Source organism: Mustelus asterias, chromosome 1 (genome assembly GCF_964213995.1).
Source record: "Mustelus asterias chromosome 1, sMusAst1.hap1.1, whole genome shotgun sequence".
Classification (NCBI taxonomy): Eukaryota; Metazoa; Chordata; class Chondrichthyes; order Carcharhiniformes; family Triakidae; genus Mustelus; species Mustelus asterias.
In genome coordinates, this window is record NC_135801.1 from 164,815,607 (window position 1) to 164,839,109 (window position 23,503).

Consider the following 23,503-nt stretch of genomic DNA (forward strand, 5'->3'; position numbering starts at 1 on the left):
AGTTACCATGTTAATTCTGGTGTTGTGCCTAAAGTTTCTGGATGCTTAGTTAAAATCAACACTGTTGCTGCCCAACTTGTTTAAACTAGCCAAGTGGTGTTGGTTTAAAACAGTGTTGTTCAAACCTTTCCTCCGGCAATCCATTTTAACCAAATAGCCGGCCCTGGTGACCCCACAATTTTGTAACACAACGTCTTGAAAAAATGCTGGTCTTCTAAATACTGTTTCCTGGTACAGCATGCACTGAAATGAAGATATTTAATATGTTCTCCATTCACAAATAGATGGGAATGGTTGTGCATGTTCAATTAGAATGTGTTAATCAACAATAGGAGTGAATGCAGGTTGGTTGGCAACACTGGAAATTCTATTGGAATGAGTGGAACATAAGTCGCACAGGGTGCAATTCTCGTTTCTTAGCTGGAAATAGTTCTCGGGTCAGAATAAATCCTTTATTATTCAGTCCACGGGGCAGCTGAAAGTGGGTTAGACTGCAAGGGTCCAATTACCGACTGTGCGAACAGGGTTTAAAAACAGACCAAAGCATTCTGTTTGCAGCTTAGGTTGGGGTCTTCAGCCACACTTGAGAGCTGTTACTGAGAAGCCTGATTCCTGTCTCTGGCGAAGAGGCACTCAGACTTGAAATATCAGCTCTATTCTCTCTCCACGTACTCTGTTCGACCTGCTGAGATTTTCCAGCATTCTCTGTTTTTGTTCCTGTCTCCCACATGGCCCTAGGAGTTGCTGCTTTGAAATCGAAGGGCCCCAAACCAGATGGATCCCTCAACAACAGAAGGGAAAGAGAGAAGCAACAAGCCAGCCTGAGGTCATTTGCAAATTAGTGAAACATGTTTGTTTCCATTTTGTTTGGCTATTTTGAAGAGAGAGAGAAAATAATCAACAAAATGCAGAGCCTTCCTCGGCACGTTTAAATTCCGCAGATTTAGCCACTGCCTGTTTTAATGGGGCTGTGGGTGGGGTGGGGACATGCAAGAGAACTGCAGAGACAATCTGAGCCCATTCCCTTCATCAATTAGCTGCTTTTTGCTTTCACAACAAGAGTATGATGAATGCAGAGTGTTGGACAGAATGTGACTTTGAGTTCAATTGGAGGATGTGGCCAGTGGCAACAGCACTCAGGAAAGATTTGGTTTGTGCAGGATTTTATCAGTTAGGACCCGGGGAGTGGGGAAACATGCACTGCAGCCTTGGACATTCAGCTGTGTGTTGGGGGGTGGCTCTAAACAGTGACACATGCTGGAGATCATTTTAGGCCGCAACCCCCACTTTGAAAAACGCTGGTTTAAAATGTAAATAAGCCTTAATAAGGAAAATTGCCTAGGCATGCCTTGTACACAAAATGCAAGACAATTCTTGGTCATCAGCACAGTATGGGAAAGGTATTTGCCATAGTGCTAGCAAGCGACATTGCCTCAGTAACAATCTGCTCACTGACACTCGGTCTGGGTTCGGCAAGATCCACCCAGCTCCTGACCTTATTACAAAAAGAGCTGAACTCCTGAGGTGCAGTGAGAATGGCTGCCCTTGACATCAAGGCACCATTTGGCTAAGTATGGGATTTTAAAGAGTCTATGCAAAACTGGAATCAATGGGAATCAGGGAGAAAGCTCTCCATTGGTTGTAGTCATACCTAGTTTAAAGGAAGATGGTTGTTGTTGTTGGATGTCAATCATCTCAGTCCCAGGGCATCACTGCATGAATTCCTCAGGGTAGTGTCCTTGGCCCAACCATCTTCAGCTGCTTCAACAATGAGCTTCCCTGCATCATAAGATCAGATGTGGGAATGTTCACTGATGATTTCACTATGTTCAGCACATTTGTGCTTCCTCAGATACTGAAGCAATCTGTGCCCATATGCTGCAAGACCTGGACAACATTCTAGCTTGGGCTGGTAAGTAACATTTACACCACACAAGTGCCAGGCAGTGACCATCTCCAACAAGAGAACATCTAGCCAATTGCCCTTGACATTCAATGGCATTAACATTTCTAAATGCCACTGGGGAGAGTTATAGAACAAAGAGATCTAGGGGTACAGGTTCATAGCTCCTTGAAAGTGGAGTCACAGGCGGACAGAGTGGTGAAGAAGGCATTCAGCATGCTTGGTTTCATTGGTCAGAACACTAAATACAGGAATTGGGACATCCTGTTGAAGTTGTACAAGACATTGGTACGGACATACTTGGAATACTGTGTACAGTTCTGGTCACCCTATTATAGAAAGGATATTATTAAACTAGAAAGAGTGCAGAAAAAAAGTTTACTAGGATGCTACCAGGACTTGATGGTTTAAGTTATAAGGAGAGGCTGGATAGACTGGGACTTTTTTCTCTGGAGCGTAGAAGGCTTCGGGGTGATCTTGTAGATAAAATAATGAGGGGCATAGATCAGCTAGATAGTCAATATCTTTTCCCAAAGGTAGGGGAGTCTAAAACTAGAGGGCATAGGTTTAAGGTGAGAGGGGAGAGATACGAAAGGGTCCAGAGGGGCAATTTTTTCACAGAGGGTGGTGAGTGGCTGGAACAAGCTGCCAGAGGTAGTAGTAGAGATGGGTACAATTTTGTCTTTTAAAAAGCGTTTAGAAAGTTACATGAGTAAGATGGCTATCGAGGGATATGGGTCAAACGCAGGCAATTGGGACTAGCTTAGGGGTTTAAAACAAAGGGGGTGGCATGGCCAAGTTGGGCCGAAGGGCCTGTTTCCATGCTGTAAACCTCTATGACTCTAAATCATCCACTATTAACATTCTGGGGGTTATCATTGACCAGAAACTGAACAGGCCCAGCTATCTAAATACCATGGTTAAAAGAGCAGGTCAGAGTTTAGGAATTCCGTGGACAGTAACTCACTACATGACTGCCCAATGTCTGTCCATCATCTTACAAGGCACAAGTCAGAAGTGTGATAAGATACACTGCACTTGCCCAGTAGAGAGCAGCAACGGTCAAGAAGATCGACATCATCTGGGACAAAGCAACCTACTTGACTGGCATTCATCCATCACCGTCCCCACTGGCACACAGTGACAACCATTTACAAAATGCACTGCTACAACTCACCAAGGTTTCTTCAACACCATCTTCCAAACCCACGACCTCTACTACCTAAAAGGAGAAGAGCAACAGATTCATGGGAACCTGCAAGTTCGTCTCCAATCCACACATGATCTTAACTTGGAACTGCATTGCCATTCTTTCACTGTCACTGGATCAAAATCCTGGAAACATCCCTCTCTAACAGCGGGTATATCTGCACCACATGGACTGCAGCAGGTCAAGACAGGCTCACCACCACTTTCTCAAGGGTAATTAGGAATGGGCAATAAAAGTGCTGGCCTCGCTCAGCAACACCCATATCCCATGAAAAGTTTACAAAAATGTAAATTGTTAAGAAGTGGAGGACAAGCTGACAGGTTGGGTAAAAGGCATATGGTTAATTGAGTTTACAAATAGAAGAGATCGTGCTAGATCGTGCTAGAACTTTATAAATCACTAGTTGGACCAATTCTGGGCACATTACTTCAGAAAAGATGTAAAGGCCTTAGAAAGTATACAGAGGAGGTTTCCCAGGCATGAGAATTTCAGTTATGAAGAGTTATGAAGAGATTCGAAAAGTTAGGACTGTTCTTTCATGGGCAGATTAGGGATCTTAATGGAGGCTTTCAGGATGAGAGTGTTTTAGAAAACAGATAGAGAAAAATTTCCACTGGTGACTGAATCAATAAGCACAGGTCATAAATTTAAAATAATTAGAAAAAGACCCAGAGGGAAGATGAGTATAAACATTTTTACTCAGTTGTTAGATTAGAGGCAAGGGATGAAATTGCTGGGGCCTGGAGAGAAATCTTTGTATCCTCACTGGCTACACGGGAGGTACACACAGTAAAAGTTTTAACAACACCAGGTTAAAGTCCAACAGGTTTATTTGGTAGCAAATGCCATTAGCTTTCGGAGCGCTGCTCCTTCGTCAGATGGAGTGGAGTGGATATCACGGGAGGTCCCAGAGGATTGGAGAATAGCCAACGTTGCTCCTTTGTTTAAGAAGAGTAGCAAGGATAATCCAGGTAGAACATAGAACAGTACAGCACAGAACAGGCCCTTCGGCCCTCGATGTTGTGCTGAGCTTTGTCCGAAACCAAGATCAAGCTATCCCACTCCCTATCATTCTGGTGTGCTCCATGTGCCTATCCAATAACTGTTTGAAAGTTCCTAAAGTTTCCGACTCCACTATCATAATAGGCAGTCCATTCCACACCCCAACCACTCTCTGAGTAAAGAACCTACCTCGGACATCCCTCCTATATCTCCCACCATGAACCTTATGGTTATGCCCCCTAGTAACAGCTACATCCACATGATGAAATAGTCTCTCTCTATCTATCCCCCTCATCATCTTCCACTCTATCTATCCCCCTCATCATCTTATAAACCTCTATTAAGTCGCCTCTCATCCTCCTCCGCTCTATAGAGAAAAGCCCTAGCTCCCTCAACCTTTCCTCATAAGACCTACCCTCCAAACCAGGCAGCATCCTGGTAAATCTCCTTTGCACTCTTTCCAATGCTTCCACGTCCTTCTTATAGTGAGGTGACCAGAACTGCACACAATATTCCAAATGTGGTCTCACCAAGGTCCTGTACGGTTGCAGCATAACCCCACGGCTCTTAAACTCCAACCCCCTGTTAATAAATGCTAACACACTATAGGCCTTCTTCACAGCTCTATCCACTTGAGTGGCAACCTTCAGAGATCTGTGGGTATGAACCCCAAGATCTCTCTGTTCCTCCACATTCCTCAGAACCCTGCCGTTGACCCTGTAATCCGCATTCAAATTTGTCCTACCAAAATGAATCACCTCGCACTTATCAGGGTTAAACTCCGTCTGCCATTTATCGGCCCAGCTCTGCATCCTATCAATGTCTCTTTGCAGCCTACAACAGCCCTCCACCTCATACACTACTCCACCAATCTTGGTGTCATCAGCAAATTTACTGACCCACCCTTCAGCCCCCTCCTCCAAGACATTGATAAAAATCACAAAGAGCAGAGGACCCAGCACTGATCCCTGTGGTACACCGCTGCTAACTGGTCTCCAGTCTGAATATTTTCCATCCACCACCACCCTCTGTCTTCTATAGGCAGTCCAAATAGAAGAGATCATGCTAGAACCTTATAAATCACAAGTTGGACCACAGCTAACCACCGCAGTACTGGGGACAATTCTGGGCACATAGAATCATAGAAACCCTACAGTGCAGAAGGAGGCCATTCGGCCCATCGAGTCTGCACCGACCACAATCCCACCCAGGCCCTACCCCCACATATTTTTACCCACTAATTCCTCTAACCTACACATCGCAGGACTCAAAGGGGCAATTTTTAACCTGGCCAATCAACCTAACCCGCACATCTTTGGACTGTGGGAGGAAACCGGAGCACCCGGAGGAAACCCACGCAGACACGAGGAGAATGTGCAAACTCCACACAGACAGTGACCCGAGCCGGGAATCGAACCCGGGACCCTGGAGTTGTGAAGCAGCAGTGCTAACCACTGTGCTACCGTGCCGCCCCTTCAGAAAAGGGGCGGCACATTACTTCAGAAAAGATGTAATAGTCCAAAGATGTGCGGGTTAGGTTGATTGGCCGTGCTACATTTGCCCCTTAGTGTCCTGGGATGCGTGGATTAGTGGGTAAAATATGTAGGGATATGGGGGTAGGGCCTGGGTAGGATTGTGGTGGGTGCAGACTCGATGGGCCGAATGGCCTCTTTCTGTACTGTAGGGTTTCTATGATTTCTATGAGATAGCCAGTTACTTATCCAATTGGCCAAATTTCCCTCTATCCCACACCTCCTTACTTTCTTCATGAGCCGACCATAGGGAACCTTATCAAATGCCTTACTAAAATCCATGTATACGACATCAACTGCTCTATCTTCATCCACACACTTAGTTACCTCCTCAAAGAATTCAATCAAATTTGTGAGGCAAGACTTCCCCTTCACGAATCCGTCTTGACCATCTCGGATTAAGCTGTATCTTTCCAAATGGTCATAAATCCTATCCCTCAGGACCTTTTCCATTAACTTACTGACTACCGAAGTAAGACGAACCGGCCTATAATTGCCAGGGTCATTCCTATTTCCTTTCTTGAACAGAGGAACAACATTCGCCACTCTCCTGTCCTCTGGCACTATCCCCATGGACAGTGAGAACCCAAAGATCAAAGCCAAAGGCTCTGCAATCTCATCCCTTGCCTCCCAAAGAATCCTAGGATATATCCCATCTGGCCCAGGGGACTTATTGACCCTCAGGTTTTTCAAAATTGCTAATAAATCTTCCCTCAGAACATCTACCTCCTCCAGCCTATCAGCCTGTATCTCACACTCATCCTCAAAAACATGGCCCCTCTCCTTGGTGAACACTGAAGAAAAGTATTCATTCATCGCCTCTCCTATCTCTTCTGACTCCATGCAAAAGTTCCCACTACTATCCTTGACCGGCCCTAACCTCACCCTGGTCATTCTTTTATTTCTCACCTAAGAGTAAAAAGCCTTGGGGTTTTCCTTGATCTGACCCGCCAAGGACTTCTCATGCCCCCTCCTAGCTCTCCTACGCCCTTTTTCTAGCTCATTCCTCACTACCTTGAACCCTTCAAGCGACCCAACTGAACCTTGTTTTCTCATCCTTACATACGCTTCCTTTTTCCTCTTGACAAGACATTCAACCTCTTTTGTGAACCATGGTTCCCTCACTCGGCCATTTCCTCCCTGCCTGACAGGGACATACCTATCAAAGATACGCAGTATTTGTTCCTTGAACAAGCTCCACTTTTCATTTGTGCCTTTCCCTGACAGTTTCTGTTCCCATCTTATGCTCCCTAATTCCTGCCTAATCGCGTCATAATTACCCCTCCCCCAATTATAAACCTTGCCCTGCCGTATGGCCCTATCCCTCTCCATTGCAATAATGAAAGACACCGAATTGTGGTCACTATCTCCAAAGTGCTCTCCCACAAACAAATCTAACACTTGACCCGGTTCATTACCCAGTACCAAGTCCAATGTGGCCTCACCTCTTGTCGGCCTATCCACATATTGTGTCAGGAAACCCCCCTGCACACACTGTACAAAAACTGCCCCATCCGAACTATTCGACCTATAAAGATTCCAATCAATATTTGGAAAGTTAAAGTCACCCATGACAACTACCCTGTGACCTCCACACCTATCCATAATCTGCTTTGCAATTTCTTCCTCCACATCTCTACTATTTGGGGGCCTATAGAAAACTAACAACGTGACCGCTCCTTTCCTATTTCTAACTTCAGCCCATATTACCTCAGTAGGCAGATCCCCCTTGAACTGCCTTTCTGCTGCCGTTAAACTATCCTTGATTAACAATGCTACTCCTCCACCTCTTTTACCACCTTCCCTACTCTTACTGAAATTACAGGCTGGTGAGCCTTACGTCAGTAGTAGGAAAATTATTGGAGAGGATTCTTCGAGACAGGATTTACTCCCATTTGGAAATAAGTGGATGTATTAGCGAGAAGTAACATGGTTTTGTGAAGGGGAGGTTGTGTCTTACTAACTTGATCGAGTTTTTCGAGGAAGTGACAAAGATGACTGATATGGGTAGGACAGTGGATGTGGTCTACATGGACTTCAGTAAGGCCTCTAACAAGGCCCCTCATAGCAGACTGGCACAGAAGGTGAAGTTGCACGGGATCAGGGGTGAGTTGGCAAGATGGATACAGAACTGGCTCGGTCATAGAAGACAGAGGGCAACAGTGGAAGGTGCTTTTCTGAATGGAGAGCTGTGACAAGTGGCATTCCGCAGGGATCAATGCTGCGACCTTTGCTGTTTGTTATACAAATGATTTGGTGGAAAATGTAACTGGTTTGATTAGTAAGTTTGTGGATGACACAAAGGTTGGTGGATTTGCGGATAGGGATGAGGACCGTCGGAGGATACAGCAGGATATAGATTGGTTGGAGACTTGGGCGAGAGATAGCAGATGGAGTTTAATCCGGACAAATGTGAGGTAATGCATTTTGGAAGGTCTAATACAGATAGGAAATATACAGTAAATGGCAGAACCCTTAAGAGTATCGATAGACAGAGGGATCTGGGTGTACAGGTACACAGGAAACTGAAAGCGGCAACGCAGGTGGAGAAAGTAGTCAAGAAGGCATACGGCATGCTTGCCTTCATCGGCCAGGGCATTGAGTTTAAAAATTGGCAGGTCATGTTGCAGCTTTATAGAATCTTAAGCCGCACTCGGAATATAGTGTTCAATTCTGGTTGCCACACTACCAGAAGGATGTGGAGGCTTTGGAGAGGATACAGAAAAGATTTACCAGGATGTTGCCTGGTATTGAGGGCATTAGCTATGAGGAAAGGTTGGAGAAACTTGGTTTGTTCTCACTGGAACGATGGAGGTTAAGGGGCGACCTGATAGAAGTCTACAAGATTATAAGGAGTATGGACAGAGTAGATAGCCAGAAGCTTTTTCCCAGGGTGGAAAAGTCAATTACTAGAGGGCACAGGTTTAAGGTGCAAGGGGCAAGGTTTAAAGGAAATATACGAGGCAAGTTTTTTTTTACACAGAGGGTGGTGGGTGTCTGGAACTCGCTACCAGGAGAGGTAGTGGAAGCAGATACGATAGTGACTTTTAAGGGGCATCTTAACAAATACGTAAATAGGATGGGAATAGAGGGATATGGTCCCCAGAAGGGTGGGGGGTTTTAGTTCAGACGGGCAGCATGTTCAGTGCAGGTTTGGAGGGCCGAAGGCCTGTTCCTGTGCTATCCTTTTCTTTGTTCTTTTCTTTGAAACAATTTACCTGAAAAAATGGCATAGGCTGATTCAAATAATTTTAAAAGGGAGTTGTGCAAGTATTTGAGGATGAAGAACTTACATGGTTAGACAAAATGGGGCCAAGCATAACTGTTTGCTCAAACAGTCAGCACAGGCATGTGGAGCCAAATGACATCCTCCTGGCAAGTTTCTATGATTTTATAGCTATCCAAGGATTTCCTTTTATTCACTTGATTCTTTTTCTATGTACTTGCTTTTGCTACCTAGCTAAACCCATGCCCATTCAACCCCTCGTGACCTGTCTTGCCCTGTCACCCAGTTATATTATGTTTAATTTCTCCTCACTCACATAAAAAATCCCTCTCATAAACATTAATACGTTGCCTTCCTGCTCTCCTCTGGCCATGGTAAGAAGTTTAACAACACCAGCTCTCCTCTGGCCATACCAGGCTCAAATCCATAAACTTGAACTCATCAAAAACTCTGCTGCCTATATCCAAACCTATACCAAGTCCCATCCTCCTTTGTTCATTGTCTATAGTGGTGAGAGCCAGAAACACCTCAAATTTAAAATTCAAATCCCTTTGTGGCCTTGTCTGGAAATTCTTCCTGCCCTTAAACAGGGAATTCTGTGCTCCATCTACTTTTCACACAAACCCTATGCTCTCCTTCATTGGTTTGCTATCCATTTTCTTGGATTACAAACAAAAGAACTTGAATACATATTGTCAGCCACCTCGGGATACACCAAAACATTTTATAGCTAATGAAGTACATCGGAAGTGTTGGCCCCACTGTACTGCAGGAAACACAGCAGCAAATTGACATACAAGGTCCACCAACAGCAATGAGATAATGAACTAAACTCTTTTTTGAGCAACACTGGTTGAAGGATAAGGATGGGCCAATATACCAGGAGAACTTATCTGCTCTTCTTTGAGGAGTGCCAAGGAATCCTTTACATCCACCAGGGGAGGGCAGATAGGACCTCAGTTAAATGTCACTTCTGAAAGCATCGTGTGTCACCTTTTCTGTTAAAAAGGTACTAATAACTGCGAGTTGTTGTTTCTGTATTTATAACGTAACAATTTCTACCTTACAATTTGCACAGCTGCATATGGTTACTAAATTGGCCAGCATATATTTTATAGTTAACGTTTTGAATGCAATATGACTTTTCTTCTGAAGAACTGGACTAGAAGTGTTAATGCTGCTTCCCTCTCCACAGATGCTGCAGACCTGCTGAGATTTTCCAGCATCTTCTGTTTTTATTCCAGATTTACAGCAGCCACAGTATTTGTCAGCACCAAAAGAAATCATAGACACTTGGCAAAAAGGAGAGATAGGTTGGAAACGCATTCTGAAGAAGGCTATATAATCTTCCTAAGCAATCTCTTGAGATTGGGATAGCTTGCTTCCAGTCCGGTTTGACAGTTTCGGATATAGCTAGTAAGTCCAATCCGAGATCGGCAGACTCTGCCACACGGGGAGGTGGTGCTTGAAGGTGGGTGATTTGTTTGAAGGTTCGTGTGCTCCTTTTTGTGCCTCAACTTCATCTCTGTACATTTGATATGTTTGGCACCTTTCCGAATGAGCCGCCTTCATTTTGGATATTTACAAGCCAGGGATGAGAAAATGGACCTTGAGGACATCCCTAAAGCGTTTCCACTAACATCCGTGACCAAGTTCAGAGTAGAGTAATTACTTCAGGGGTCTGGTGTCAGGCATACAAATAAAATGTCCTGCTCAGGTGGTTTTGAATGATTAACGAATGATTTGAATGAAAATTTTCTTATACCGTTCAGACAAGAAATCAACCATGACCTGGAGCTCAGTTTCTCAGTGAGCACACACACGTGTTATTTGCATACTGAAGTTCTTACGACTGAGGTGTTCAGGAGTGGTTTTGGTTTGAAGGCAGCCTAGCTTGAACAGTTTCCCATCTGTTCTGTACATTATCTCCTCAGCTGTGGGTAATTTGCTGGAGGTGAGGCACAGTGTTGCAGCCAGGAAAATGGAGATGACAGTTGGTGCAATGACACAGCCTTGTTTGACTCCAGTTTTCACTGATAACGTTAATAGTGGTTCTGTTGGTAGAATCATGGCTTACATATCATCGTGGCGTACACAAAGAATGGTGACAAATTTCTCTGGGCAGCCAAACTTGAGTGTTGTAATCACTCAATTTCTATTGTCTCTTGTATATACATCTGTTTTGTCTTCTAACTTAATCCCAGTGACTTTCATGAATAAAGTATTCAAAATGTGGATGTCCCAACTAGAGAGGGGGCAAAACTTGACCTCCTCTTGGGAAATAAGAAAGGGCAGGTGACAGAAGTATTAGTGAGGGATTACTTTGGGCCCAGTGACCATAATTCCATAGTTTTAAGATAGCTATGGAGAATGATAGGTCTGGCCCAAAAGTTAAAATTCTAAATTGGGGCAAGACCAATTTTATTGGTATTAGACAGGAAATTTCAAAAATTGCTTAGGGGGGTCTGTTGGCAGGCAAAAAGACGGCTGATAAGTGGGAGGCTTTCAAAAGTGTGTTAACCAGGGTTCAGGGCAAGTACATTCCTTTTAGAGTGAAGGGCAAGGCTGGTAGAAGTAGGGAAACCTGGATGACTCGGGATATTGAGGCCCTTGTCAAGGTGGCATATGACATGCACAGGCAACTCGGATCAAGTGGATTCCTTAAAGAATACAGAGGGTGTCGGAGTACAGTGAGGAGAGAAATCAGGAGGGCAAAGGGGGGACACAAGATTGCTTTGGCAGATAAGGCAAAGGAGAATCCAAAGAGCTTCTACAAATACATAAAGGACAGAAGAGTAATTGGGGAGAGAATAGGGCCTCTTAAGGACCAACAAGGTCATCTATGCACAGAGCCACAAGAGATGGGCGCGATCCTAAATGAATATTTCTCATCAGCATTTGAGAAGGGCGTGGATGTTAGGGAACTTGGAGAAATAAATAGTGATGTCTTGAAGAGTGTACATATTACGGAGGAGGTGGTGCTAGAAGTCTTTAAGTGCATCAAGGTACATAAATCCCCGAGGCCTGATGAAGTGTATCCCAGGGAGGCTAGGGAGGAAATTACAGGTCCTTTAGCAGACATATTTGAATAATTGACTGCCACAGGTGAGGTGCCTAAAGCTTGGAAGGTGGCAAATGTTGTGCCTTTGTTTAAGAAGGGCTGCAGGGAAAAGCCTGAGAACTACAAACCGGTGAGCCAAACGTCTGTAGTGGGTACATTGTTAGAAGATATTCTGAGAGACAGGATCTACAGGCATTTAGAGGGGCAAGGACTGATTAGGGACAGTCAGCATGGCTTTGTGAGGGGAAAATCATGTCTCACAAATTTGATTGAGTTTTTTGAAGGGCTAACCAAAAAGGTAGATGAGGGCAGTGCAGTCAACGTTGTCTACATGGACTTTAGCCAGGTACCGCATTGTAGATTGTTGCATAAGGTTAAATCTCATGGGATCCAGAGTGAGGTAACCAATTGGATACAAAATTGGCTTGATGACAAAAGACAGAAGGTGGTTGTAGAGGGTTGTTTTTAAACTGGAGGCCTGTAACCAGTGGTGTGCCTCAAGAATCGTTGCTGGGTCCAATGTTATTTGTCATTTATATTAACGGTTTGGATGAGAATTTAGGAGGCATGATTAATATGTTTGCAGATGACACCAAGATTGGTGGCATAGCGAACAGTGAAGGAGGTTATCGAGGATTGCTCCGGGATCTTGATCAATTGAGCCAGTGGGCTGATGAATGGCAGATGGAGTTTAATTTAGATAAATGCAAGATGATGCATTTCGATTTGATTTGATTTAGTGTCACGTGTATTAACATACAGTGAAAAGTATTGTTTCTTGCGCACTATACAGACAAAGCATACCGTTCATAGAGAAGGGGAGAGTGCAGAATGTAGTGTTAGTCATAGTTAAGGTGTGGAGAAAGATCAACTTAATGCAAGGTAAGTCCATTCAAAAGTCTGACAGCAGCAGGGAAAAAGCTGTTCTTGAGTCGGTTGGTACGTGCCTCAGACTTTTGTATCTTTTTCCCGATGGAAGGTGGAAGAGAGAATGTCTGGGGTGCGTGGGGTCCTTAATTATGCTGGCTGCTTTGCCAAGGCTGCGGGTAGTGTAGACAAAGTCAATGGATGGGAGGCTGGTTTGCATGATCGATTGGGTTACATTCACGACCTTTTGTAGTTCCTTGCGGTCTTGGGCAGAGCAGGAGCCATACCAAGCTGTGATACAACCAGAAAGAATGCTTTCTGTAGTGCATCTGTAAAAGTTGGGGAGAGTCGTAGCTGACATGCCAAGTTTCCTCAGTCTTCTAAGTAGAGGCGTTGGTGGGCTTTCTTAACTATACTGTCGGCATGGGGGGGACCAGGACAGGTTGTTGGTGATCTGGACACCTAAAAACTTGAATCTCTCGACCCTTTCTACTCTGTCCCTGTTGATGTAGCCAGGGGCATGTTCTCCTTTACGCTTCCTGAAGTCGATGACAATGTCCTTCATTTTGTTGACATTGGGGGAGAGATTATTGTTGCCACACCAGTTCACCAGATTCTCTATTTCATCCATCAATAATGGAGCGGCACGGTAGCACAGTGGTTAGCACTGCTGCTTCACAGCTCCAGGGACCTGGGTTCGATTCCCGGCTTGGGTCACTGTCTGTGTGGAGTTTGCGCATTCTCCTCGTGTCTGCGTGGGTTTCCTCCGGGTGCTCCGGTTTCCTCCCACAGTCCAAAGATGTGCGGGTTAGGTTGATTGGCCGTGCTAAAATTGCCCCTTATTGTCTTGAGATGGGTAGGTTAGAGGGATTAGTGGATAAATATGTAGGGATATGGGAGTAGGGCCTGAGTGGGATTGTGGTCGGTGTAGACTCGATGGGCCGAATGGCCTCTTTCTACATTGTAGGTTTTCTACGATTCCTGTACTCTCTCATCATTGTTTGAGATCCGACCCACTATGGTGGTGTCATCAGCAAACTTGGGGGTAGATCGAACCAAGACAGGTCTTACTCAGTTAATGGTAGGGCGTTGGGGAGAGTTATAGAACAAAGAGATCTAGGGGTACAGGTTCATAGCTCCTTGAAAGTGGAATCACAGGTGGACAGGGGGTGAAAAAGGCATTCGGCATTTTTGGTTTCATTGGTCAGAACATTGAATACAGGAGTTGAAACCCGTCTTGTTGAAGTTGTACAAGACATTGGTAAGGCCACACTTGGAATACTATGTTCAGTTTTGGTCACCCTATAATAGAAAGGATATTATGAAATGAGAAGGATTTACTAGGATGCTACCTGGACTTGATGATTGAGTTATGAGGAAGCTGGATAGACTGGGATTTTTTCCCCAGGAGCATAGGGGACTTAGGGGTGATCTTATAGAGGTCTATAAAATAATGAAGGGCATAGAAAAGATAGAGAGTCAACATCTTTTCCCAAAGGTAGGGGAGTCTAAAGCTAGAGGGCATAGGTTAAAGGTGAGAGGGGAGAGATACAAAAGGGTCCAGAGGGCAATTTTTCCCCCCACACAGAGGGTGGTGTCTGAAATGAGCTGCAAGAGGCAGTAGCAGAGGCAGGTACAATTTTGTCTTTTAAAAAGCATTTAGACAGTTACATGGGTAAGATGGGCATAGAGGGATATGGACCAAATGCAGGCAATGGGACTAGCTTAATTGTAAAAACTGGGCAGCATGGACAAGTTGGGCTGAAGGGCCTGTTTCCATGCTGTAAACCTCTGTGACTCTATGTTTTAAAGGTACAAACAGAAGACATAAGGACATAAAGAAAGAGGATGTGTTGGAACTATTGAATGGCATCAAGGTTGGTAAGTCGCCGGGACCGGATGGGATGTACCCCAGGTTACTGTGGGAGGCGAGGGAGGAGATTGCGGAGTCTTTGGCGATGATCTTTGCATCGTCGATGGAGACGGGAGAGGTTCCGGAGGATTGGAGGATTGCGGATGTGGTCCCTATATTCAAGAAAGGGAACAGGGACAGCCCGGGAAATTACCGACCGGTGAGTCTAACCTCAGTGGTTGGTAAGTTGATGGAGAGGATCCTGAGAGACAGGATTTATGATCATCTAGAGAAGTTTAGTATGATCAAAAGTAGTCAGCACGGCTTTGTCAGGGGCAGGTCGTGCCTTACGAGCCTGGTTGAGTTCTTTGAAAATGTGACCAAGCACATTGACGAAGGAAGAGCGGTGGATGTGGTCTATATGGACTTCAGCAAAGCGTTCGATAAGGTCCCCCATGCAAGACTTCTTGAGAAAGTGAGAGGGCATGGGATCCAAGGGGCTGTTGCCTTGTGGATCCAGAACTGGCTTGCCTGCAGAAGGCAGAGAGTGGCTGTGGAGGGGTCTTTCTCTGTTCTGGGACCCTTGCTGTTTGTCATTTTCATAAATGACCTGGATGAGGAAGTGGAGGGATGGGTTGGTAAGTTTGCTGACGACACCAAGGTAGGTGGTGTTGTGGATAGTTTGGAGGGATGTCAGAAGTTGCAGCGAGACATAGATAGAATGCAAGACTGGGCGGAGAAGTGGCAGATGGACTTCAACCCGGATAAGTGTGTAGTGATCCATTTTGGCAGATCCAATGGGATGGAGCAGCAGTATAAAATGAAGGGTACCATTCTTAGCAGTGTAGAGGATCAGAAGGACCTTGGGGTCCGGGTCCATAGGACTCTTAAATCGGCCTCGCAGGTGGAGGATGCGGTCAAGAAGGCGTATGGCGTACTGGCCTTCATTAATCGAGGGATTGAGTTTAGGAGTCGGGAGATAATGCTGCAGCTTTATAGGACCCTGGTTAGACCCCACTTGGAGTACTGCGCGCAGTTCTGGTCACCTCATTACAGGAAAGATGTTGAAGCCATTGAAAGGGTGCAGAGGAGATTTACAAGGATGTTGCCTGGATTGGGGGGCATGCCTTATGAGGATAGGTTGAGGGAGCTTGGTCTCTTCTCCCTGGAGAGACGAAGGATGAGAGGTGACCTGATAGAGGTTTACAAGATGTTGAGGGGTCTGGATAGGGTGGACTCTCAGAGGCTATTTCCAAGGGCTGAAATGGTTGCTACGAGGGGACACAGGTTTAAGGTGCTGGGGGGTAGGTACAGGGGGGATGTCAGGGGTAAGTTTTTCACTCAGAGGGTGGTGGGTGAGTGGAATCGGCTGACGTCGGTGGTGGTGGAGGCAAACTCGTTGGGGTCTTTTAAGAGACTTCTGGATGAGTACATGGGATTTAATGGGATTGAGGGCTATAGATAGGCCTAGAGGTGGGGATGTGATCGGCGCAACTTGTGGGCCGAAGGGCCTGTTTGTGCTGTGGCTTTCTATGTTCTATGTTCTATAAACCACAGCTAAAAACAACATCCTACATATTTGTCCATTGTGCTGTCCAAAATTTTGATTTGATTTGTCACATGTATTAGTATACAGTGTAAAGTATTGTTTTCTTGCATGCTAAGCAGACAAAGCATACCATTCATAGAGAAGGAAATGAGAGAGTGCAGAATGAAGTGTTACAGTCATAGCTAGGGTGTAGAGAAAGTTCAGCTTAGTGCAAGGTAGGTCCATTCAAAAGTCTGATGGCAGCAGGGAAGAAGCTATTCTTGAGTCAGTTGGTACGTGACCTCAAACTTTTGTATTTTTTTTACCGACGGAAGAAGGTGGAAGAGGGAATGTCCGGGGTGCATGGGGTCCTTAATTATGCTGGCTGCTTTTCCTAGGCAGCGGGAAGTGTAGACAGAGTCAATAGATGGGAGGCTGGTTTGCATAATGGACTGGGCTATATTCACGATCCTTTGTAGTTTCTTGTGGTTTTGGGCAGAGCAGGAGCCATACCAAACTGAGATACAACCAGAAAGAAGCTTTCTATGGTGCATCTGTAAAAGTTGGAGAGAGTCGTAGCTGACATGCTAAATTTCCTTAAATTTAAACATGAATAGACAATAGCTTTCTTCATATTAACATTGGCGATCTATTTGGATTCCATCAAATTACCCTATTCCATGATTCCATTCCCTCTCCACTTACTCCCTCAGGCTCAACTTAAAGTGCATCATCTCAGCATAATGCAGCATGCTAGACATTGAGTGGGGGAGTTAAACAACAAACCTGTCTACTTCCATATCGAGAACAAAGCCACACCTCATCCTATTCCTACTGCAACCTTAATCCATTTTTTTTGTCATCTCTGGACAACTTAATTGTTCTCCTTACAGCATCCTAAATTCAATCCTGCATAAACTACAACATGACCAAAGGCCAAACCACCAGCTCTTCAATTATATCCTGGATTAAGTGCCAGTCCTTCCCCATCATCAGCTTTAGCCAATCCTGCAAAATTTGGCTTCAGGTTCCAACCATACAGACTCTTGTATTGAAAGCCGACAGCAGTAGCACAGAATAACAGCTTTGAGGTAAACTCAAAAACGTGCCTGTCCAGAAATTACTTAAGATAAAGGTACAGATTTAGAAATCTCAATAAACTTCAAAGACTTGGACCCAGGTTCAGATAAAAGATCACCGACCTTAAATGTGAATTTTGTTTTTCTCTCTCCTTTGCTGCTGCCTGGTCTGCTAAGCATTTCTAGTTTTAATTCAGATTTCCAGCATCTGCAGCATTTTGCTCTTGTTCACAGACTTGGACACTGCCATTGATTAATTTCGAAATAAAGAAGCAGCAGCCAAAGAAATCCATAGCAAAGTGTGTGACAGTATAGACGATTAGTTTTAAAAGATGGGAACCTGACACTTTTACATTGGAACATAGAAACAAACTAGAAGCAGGCATAGGCAATTCAGTCCTTCAAGCCTGCTCCGTCAATCAATGCAATCTCATATCAGCCTCATCTCCACTTTCCTGCCCTTTCTCCATAACCCTTCAAACCATTGCTAATTAAAAATCTGTCTATCTGCTCCTTAAATTTACTCAATGTCCTGGCTCCACCACACTCTGGGGTAGTGAATTCCACAGATCTGAGACCCTTTGAGAGAAGTAATTTTGCCTCATCTCGGTTTTAAATCTGCTACCTTTTATCCTAAAACTATGAACTCCTGTTCTAGATTGCCCCACAAGAGGAGGCATCTACTTCGTCATTACCTTTTATTATTTTACATACCTCAATCAGATCTCCTCTCAGTCTTCTAAACCCTAAAGAGTATAGGCCTAAACTGCTCATTCTCTCCATCTCTGGAATCAATCTAGTGAACCTCCTCTGAACTGCATCCAATGCCACTATATCCTTCCTCAAATAAGGGAGCCAAAACTGTACACCAGGTGTGGTCTCACCAATGCCTTGTATGGTTGCGGGATAATTATGAGTCGTTGGGGTCAGCTCAGTTGGCTGGATGGCTCGTTAATGATGCCAAGTTCAATTCCAATACTCGCTGAGGTTATTCATGAAGGCCTGCCTTCCCAACCTTGACCCTCACCTATAAATGTCAAAATTCCATTTGCTTTCCTTATTGCCTGCCATACCTGCATACTAATTTTCTGCGACTCAGGCACAAGGACACCCAGATCCCTCTGCATCGAAGCACCAGGAAGACGCTCTGCATTTAGATAAATGCCGGCGTTGGACTGGGGTAAGCACAGTAAGAAGTCTCACAACACCAGGTTAAAGTCCAACAGGTTTATTTGGTAGCAAATACCATAAGCTTTCGGAGCACTGCTCCTTCGTCAGATGGAGTGGATATCTGCTCTCAAACAGTGCACAGACACAGAAATCAAGTTACAGAATACTAGTTAGAATGCGAATCTCTAAAGCCAGCCAGGTCTTAAAGGTACAGACAATGTGGGTGGAGGGAGCATTCAACACAGGTTAAAGAGATGTGTATTGTCTCCAGACAGAACAGCTAGTGAGATTCTACAAGCCCAGGAGGCAAGCTGTGGGGGTTACTGATAATGTGACATAAATCCAACAAGCTGTGGGGGTTACTGATAATGTGACATAAATCCAACATCCCGGTTTAGGCCGTCCTCATGTGTGCGGAACTTGGCTGTCAGTTTCTGCTCAGCGACTCTGCGCTGTCGTGTGTCGTGAAGGCCACCTTGGAGAACGCTTACCTGAAGATCCAAGGCTGAATGCCCGTGACTGCTGAAGTGCTCCCCCACAGGAAGAGAACAGTCTTGCCTGGTGATTGTCGAGCGGTGTCTACCTGATACGCTGCAGGAAAGGATGTCCCGAGGCATGGTACATTGGGGAAACCATGCAGACACTACGACAACGGATGAATGAACACCGCTCGACAATCACCAGGCAAGACTGTTCTCTTCCTGTGGGGGAGCACTTCAGCAGTCACGGGCATTCAGCCTTGGATCTTCAGGTAAGTGTTCTCCAAGGCGGCCTTCACAACACACGACAGCGCAGAGTCGCTGAGCAGAAACTGATAGCCAAGTTCCGCACACATGAGGACGGCCTAAACCGGGATGTTGGATTTATGTCACATTATCAGTAACCCCCACAGCTTGTTGGATTTATGTCACATTATCAGTAACCCCCACAGCTTGCCTCCTGGGCTTGTAGAATCTCACTAGCTGTTCTGTCTGGAGACAATACACATCTCTTTAACCTGTGTTGAATGCTCCCTCCACCCACATTGTCTGTACCTTTAAGACCTGGCTGGCTTTAGAGATTCGCATTCTAATTAGTATTCTGTAACTTGATTTCTGTGTCTGTGCACTGTTTGAGAGCAGATATCCACTCCATCTGACGAAGGAGTAGTGCTCCGAAAGCTTATGGTATTTGCTACCAAATAAACCTGTTGGACTTTAACCTGGTGTTGTGAGACTTCTTACTTTAGATAAGTTGCCTTTCCAATTTTCCAACCAAAATGTGGATAACTTCACAGTTATCCACATTAAACTCCATCTGCCACATTTTGATCCACCCGCCTAACCTATCTATACCATTTGTAAATTTCTTATTTCCTCATTGCAACTTACTATCTGATTTTCACAAAGACTATCAAAACAGGGTTGAGTGGGATCTCACAAAGGTCAATACTTGGGTCCTAACTGTTGATACTGGACATTGATGACTAACATTAAATCATACCTGACTCGCAACATTAACTTTGTTTCTCTTTCCACAGATGCTGCCAGACTTGAACATTTCAGCACTTGGTTTTGATTTCAGATTTTGAGCATTAACAGTATTTTGCTTTCACCAAATCTAATCAGCTCATATCAGTATGCAGTAAGATCAAGGGAACAGAATACACAGAAAAATACCTGTAGCAGAGGAATTTAGACAGTGAAACAAAACTGGGAAGCAGAACTGGGATTTTCGATTGGCTTATCACTTTTGATAGCATAAAGTTGCTTAAAAAGTGAGAATTCTAGGATAGGGAAACAGAATACAGTACAAATCTAGAAAACTTTCTGAGACTGTTAAATTTTGGTCAACCTGTACAGAAATGTGGAGAGAAAAGTAAATAGACTAACTCAAATTAGAGAAACTTAAGGTTTACAATGTTTTTTAAAGTTTATTTATTGGTGTCACAAGTAGGCTTATATTAACACTGCAATGAAGTTACTGTGAAAATCTTCTAGTCGCCACACTCTAACGCCTGTGCGGGTACACTAAGGGAGAATTTAGTATGGCCAATGCATCTAACCAGCATGTCTTTTGGACTGTGGGAGGAAACTGCAGAACCCGGAGGAAACCCACGCAATGTAGAAAGACAGTAAAGTTGGCAGTTTGTGTGGTTCAGGATACGGGCTGGGGTCAGGGGGCACAAGTGCCTTGGATGTTTCAGCAGATCCATGTCTGTGTTTCCAGATTCTAACCGAAATGCTGGTTTTATTACACCATTTGAAACATTTAGCAGAATACTTTAAATTGAGGCAGATGCAAAATCAGAAGATGCATGTTTTTTAAAAAATCAGCTATTAGACAAAAAAACTAAAATATGGAGTATCTTGCATACAAGGCACTTGCTTATTTTTAAAAAAATCTATTTGCATCACAAATGAATTCACATCATGAATGAGATCAATGTTTGCATCGAAGAGGTCACACAACATTTAAATACTGTCAACCTTTTAGATGCAGAGATTCTTTTGAAATAAACATAAAGATCACTCAACAGTGTCCACGCAAAACAAAACCAAAACAGTCCAATTATTTAATCAGAACAGACTTACGACAACTCGTTGCAAAGCTTTAACTCTACAGTGAAACCTTTGCTACTTGCCCAGCGGCACCGGGTGTGAATAAGAGTTAAACACTCTGAACGAGGGGGAGAATTGACAGGAAATCAAGCGCAGGATTTCAATATACTTTTCTTTTTGACGGTGTGTTTGGGGGAGGCAGGAAACACTCCCCCTCCCCGTTCTCATGTTGACGGCGCCGAGACTCTTCCCCCCCCCCCAAACTCTCCTTTCAAAAGCGGCCAAAACCGCGGTGAATAAATAAAACGTTTGTTTTCAGAATCACCAGAGCAGCGGTATGCAGCTGGTGGGCCCCGGGAAGGAAGTTGAAGCTGTGAAGTTGTGTGACTCTCTGGGCCTAACCCGGGCCTCGAGACTCCCGCCTGCTCCTCCCCGGCGCCCCGGAGAAAGTTGCCCGGGGGCCCCGGATCGGCCCGCACTTACCGTCGCTTTTTCGTCCCTCCACTCGACCTTTTCACACAGAGGATCGCCGATCGATCGCCTGCAATCTCCAGTCCACCATCCGATGGGAGTCGTGGCTGGTTGTTTATTTATTTTTTTTCAGATTATTCCTCACCCTGGGTTTTTTTTTAAGGACACAACATGGCGGGTTTCCTAGGCGCATGCGCCCTGTCGGGGGAGGAGCGATTCCGAATGACTTCGGCAATCTCCGGCAGGCCGACCCGAAGCACAGAAAGGAAGGCTGGTTTCAGTCTGCATGCGGCACAGGGCTCGACTGGGCTACAAGGCACATTGACAGCCACACATCAACAACACGACTCACTTGCAAATTTTAATTTGATTTATTATTGTCAAATGTATTAGGATACAATGAAAAGTATTGTTTCTTGTGCTATACAGACAAAACACACCGTTCATAAAGTGCATAGTTTTCAAAGTTAAATTTTAATGTTAAAGTCTTAGTTTAAAGTTTATTTATCACTGTCACAAGTAGGCTTACATTAACACCGCAATGAAGTTACTGTGAAAATCCCCTAGTCGCCACACTCTGGCACCTGTTGGGGTAATATTAAGGGCAAATTTAGCATAGCCAATGCACCTTAACAGCACGTCTTTCGGACTGTGGGAGGAAATCCATGATGTGGAGATGCCGGCGTTGGACTGGGGTAAACACAGTAAGGAGTCTAACAACACCAGGTTAAAGTCCAACAGGTTTATTCGGTAGCGTTTGCTACCAAATAAACCTGTTGGACTTTAACCTGGTGTTAGAGTCCTTACAGAGGAAATCCACGCAGACACGGGGAGAACCTGACCCAAGCCAGGAATCGAACCCGGGTGCCAGTGCCAACCACATAGCACCCCAGGGAAGAAGGAAAGGAGGGTGCAGAATATCTTAGCAGCATGGGGCTAGCTGTCTCGATGCCACCCACCTCTCCCATAAAAGAAAATTACTGCGGATGCTGGAAATCTGAAACAAAAACGGAAAATGCTGGAAAATTTCAGCAGGTCTGAGCATCTGTGGGGATACATGATCCATCTGAGGAAGAGTCATTCAGACTATTAGCTCTATTCTCTGTCACATGTAAGTTTCAGGGCAATCCTCCATATTTTAAAAGGACTCAGGAGAAACCTGACAGTTTAAAAGTGGCCAACTCTGGCTACTGGCTGATAAAACCTCCCAGAAGGCTCGGCAGGACAAACATAACCTGTCTGTGGACTGTGCTAAGGAAAGGTGTGAGCCCCCTGAATATGCAAGTGACCAGGTGCGGCAGAAAGGCAGACACACCAGTGATCTAATCATCAGAAGGACAAAGGGAGATGGAGACCAGCAGGGAGACAATGGCCACGGAAATTGGCCCATCCACAGAAGACCCATCCCACTAATGGGACACCGCTCAGGAAGCTCCGGAGGAGCATTAAAATAATGACAAGGCAGTTCCAGCCTTTTGTGTTTGGACTTGACTCAATTAAACCAAGACTGCCGGTGATCGAAAGCCCATTGTCCTTGAAATCAGGTCCGGGAAGTTGGTTGTTAAATTGGTCTGAAGTTAAGATCAAGGGGGCAGACAAGCCAGACCAAGCTCTCTTCCAGAATTGCAAGCTCACGTGCAGAGGTGAAGACCAACAGCAGCCCAGTTTCGACCTTGCACTAAGACGTTCAAGCCCACCACAAAGGAACCCCTTTTAGAATTGTGAGTATCCCAGCCAACCTTGTGAAGCTGCCGAGGATAGGATAGAGGTTGAGGCAAGGGGAGGGGTGGTGTATTGTAATTTTAAAGTTCAGTAATCTTGTTTTGAACTGTATAAAGTAAGATTTTATGTTGTACCCGTTAGCATTTCTCCCATAGTGATAGTATAAAGTATAAGTTTTATTCATGTGTGGTGTGGTATTGGAGGGGTTGATTCTATTGTTAAATAAATCACTAAGTTTTGAAACTCGTTTGGAGTTCGTCTTGCCTCTTGTTCTCCCATCAGCGCACACTGGCGAGATCAGTTTCAATAGCCCTTACCATAAATCCGGAGTCTAGAACCG

At 44.8% G+C, this 23,503-nt stretch overlaps 1 protein-coding gene across 6 annotated transcripts in view; it reads right to left on the reverse strand.

The window, feature by feature from the left end:
• The window catches only part of LOC144499764 (mothers against decapentaplegic homolog 4), a 99,727-nt gene extending 78,078 nt beyond the window's left edge, over positions 1-21,649 (reverse strand). For 2 of the 6 annotated variants that reach the window (XM_078222239.1, XM_078222210.1), the window contains exons 1-2: positions 21,454-21,649; positions 1,652-1,779 (exon numbers count right to left, since the gene is read on the reverse strand). The gene's annotated coding sequence lies outside the window, so the exon portion shown is untranslated. Of the gene's footprint in view, positions 1-1,651; positions 1,780-3,080; positions 3,126-21,453 lie in introns of all 6 variants that reach the window. The other 4 variants (XR_013498893.1, XM_078222200.1, XM_078222218.1 and 1 more) reach the window with 3 other exon arrangements.
• Positions 21,650-23,503: the final 1,854 nt, after the last annotated feature.